The 3,317-nt window shown below is 37.7% G+C and overlaps 1 non-coding gene across 1 annotated transcript; it reads right to left on the bottom strand.

The window, feature by feature from the left end:
• Positions 1–557: 557 nt before the first annotated feature.
• On the bottom strand, positions 558–664 carry LOC136201576 (small nucleolar RNA R71). The gene has a single exon (XR_010673924.1). It is a non-coding gene; the product is annotated as a small nucleolar RNA R71 (small nucleolar RNA).
• Between the last annotated feature and the right edge of the window lie 2,653 nt (positions 665–3,317).

Below are 3,317 nucleotides of genomic sequence, written 5' to 3'. Positions count from 1 at the left end.
TTATTTTTCAAATTCTGTTTTGAAGGTAGTTTCGGTTCGTGCGAAATTTCAGGTTCATGCGCAGTTCTCGAAGTTCAGGCACGTCACCAGATCCTATTGACCCAGAAATTAAAAGAACTCTTAAAAAGAAAAAGAAAGAAAAGAAAAACAAAACTCCAATAAAAACTAGAATTACCGAGCCAGAAGTTATGGCCACACTTATGGATTACGCTAGGCCAGGAGTGGCCGGTGTAACGAACAGTATAGTTAGACCCCAAATTAATGCAAATCAATTTGAGATTAAGCCAGCTTTGCTTAATATGTTACAAAATAACGTAACATTTTACGGGTTACCTAACGAAAATCCTAACACCCATTTGACAAATTTCTTAGAAATTTGTGACACTTTTAAAATACCAAATGTGACTGCAGAAGCAATCAATCTTCGCCTTTTTCCTTTTACTTTGAAGGATCGAGCCAAAGAGTGGTTAACTTCTATGCCAGCCGCATCATTTGAGACTTGGGAGCAATTAGCCCAAGCATTTTTATCAAAAAAATTTCCTTTAGCAAAAACCGCAAGAGTCATTAAAGAGTTAACATCTTTTTCTCAAAATGATAATGAAACTCTTTATGAGGCTTGGGAACGTTTTAAAGAACTTCAACGTTTATGCCCACACCACCAATTGCCCGTTGAACTTTTAATGCAAACATTTTATAATGGACGCAATCCTACAACTAGAGGTTCATTGGATGCTATGTCTGGAGGGTTATTCATGAAGAAAACATCTGCCCAAGCAAGAGAACTTTTGGAGGAAATGGCAATCAACAGCAGTATGTGGCCCGCGGAACGTGGACACGTACCAATAGCGAAACCATCACCCTCAACTACGTCATCAGTTAAAGGTATAGTGAATTTTGATCCAGTCGCGATGTTGCAAGCCCAGTTTTCTGCCTTATCGCACAAAATTGATAGGTTTATGGCACCGTGTGATCCTAATGGTAAGCCAATCCAAACGGATGTGGATTATGAAGGTATGAGCGAAATTGAACAGGTAAACTTTGTCCAAGGGCAAAACCAACCTAATAACCCTTACTCCAATACATATAATCCTGGATGGAGAAATCATCCTAACTTTATCTGGAGAGAAAATAATAACAATGCTAATGCTAATCAAAATCGTACAACTAATTATCAAAATCAATCAAGAGATACGATTAGCAATTTATCTTCTAAAATCGACAAATTTATTGATGCTATGAGCGGAAAAATAAGTAATCACGACGATGGTTTTAAATGGATCGAGAATAAATTCGATCAGCTTATTAAAAACCAATCATCTAGCATTCATAATTTGGAGGTTCAAATTGGACAACTCGCTAAATCAATTCCATCCCGCAAAGAGGGAAGTCTTCCAAGCCATACGGAAGAAAATCCTAAAGAGTATGTTAAGGCTATCACTCTTCGTTCAGGGAAAAATTACTTAGGTCCGGAAATTCAACTTTGCCAGGAACTGATTTACCAAAGTCCAAAGAAGATACATTAAATAAAAAAGATGCACAAATTGACTCAAGTACAAAAACTTTTGTACCCAAACCACCTTTTCCACACAAAGTCCGCAATAAGGACTATGACAAACAACTTTTAACATTTTTAGACAAACTTAAGAATTTGCATATTAATTTGACGTTTATGGATGCGATTACGCAAATTCCCAATTATGGTAAATTCCTCAAAGATTTAATTTCAAAGAAAATCAGTTGGGAAGGAATTTCATCCATTTCACTAACTGAAGATTGCAGTTCAATTGTGTCAAGTACTTTGCCCACCAAAGTCAAAGATCCCGGATGTTTTACCATTCCGTGTAAATTGGGAGATATTGAATTCCCAAGTTGTCTTTGTGATTTAGGAGCAAGCATAAACTTGATGCCATTATCTATTTTTAATAAGTTAGGCTTAGAAGAAGATATCAAACGTACCAATATGGTTTTGCAATTAGCGGATCAAACCACTAAAAGACCATATGGTATAATTGAGGATGTTTTAGTTAAAGTTGATAAATTTATTTTTCCTACCGATTTCGTTATATTAGATTTTGCATATGACGTAAATTGTCCGCTAATCTTTGGTAGACCGTTCATGAACACGGGACGTGCTCTAGTTGATGTGTCGGAAGGGAAAGTAATTTTACGAATAGGAGACGATAAGATTGAGTTTGATATGAACCAAGCAATGAAATATCCTATGGAGGATTTCGCTTGTATGAAACTTGATTTAATTGAAGAATGTGTAAATGACATTGTTCAAAAAGAGGAAATAATAGAACCTATAATGAGTGAGGAACTAGAAGATAAGGACCCAGAGCCTTTGATTCGTGAAGATGAACCAGTTCCGCCTTCAATTATAGTTCCACCTAAATTAGAACTTAAAGAATTGCTCATGAGCCAGTGGCTTTGTGAAGATATCAGCAAGCTGCTCATCCGTTGGGACATAGGTCAGCTTGATCTCTCCCTTGAGTACGTGATCTCTGATGAAGTGATGTCTTATGCTGACATGCTTCATCCTGCTGTGCTGGATTGGGTTCTTTGATAAGTCAATGGCACTCTTATTGTCACATATGACTTCAATTGTTTTGGTCTGAATGCCATAATCTTCAAGTTGTTGCTTAATCCATAGGACTTGAGCAACACAGCTTCCAGCAGCAACGTACTCAGCTTCAGTGGTTGACAGGTCTACTGACGCCTGCTTCTTGCTGAACCAGGACACAAGACAGCTCCCAAGGAAGTGGCATCCTCCTGAGGTGCTTTTTCGTTCAAGCTTGTCTCGTCCGTAGTCAGCGTCAGTGTATCCAATGAGTGTGAAATCATGAGTATTAGGATACCACAAACCTGCATTCACTGAGCCTTGCAAATATCTAAGGATTCTTTTTACAGCTATGTAATGAGATTCCTTAGGGTTAGATTGATATCTAGCATAATAACATACCGAGAACTGAATGTCCGGCCTACTAGCAGTTAAGTCAAGTAGAGAACCAATCATACCTCGGTACAATCTGCTGTCTACTGACTTAGCATTCTCATCAGCGCATAGGACAGTGTTAGTGCCCATTGGGGTAGATATTGACTTACAATTCTCAAGTTCATACTTCTTCAATATCTCCTTAGCATACTTAGTTTGACTGATTAAGATGCCATTTTTCCCTTGTTTGATTTGAAGTCCAAGGAAGAAATTGAGTTCTCCCATCATTGACATTTCAAACTCAGTCTGCATCTGCTTACTAAATTCCTTGCACATTGACTCATTAGTGGCACCAAAAATAATGTCATCAACATATATTTGA

Source organism: Euphorbia lathyris, chromosome 7 (assembly GCF_963576675.1).
Source record: "Euphorbia lathyris chromosome 7, ddEupLath1.1, whole genome shotgun sequence".
NCBI lineage: Eukaryota > Viridiplantae > Streptophyta > Magnoliopsida > Malpighiales > Euphorbiaceae > Euphorbia > Euphorbia lathyris.
This window is presented reverse-complemented; position numbering and strand designations above follow the sequence as displayed.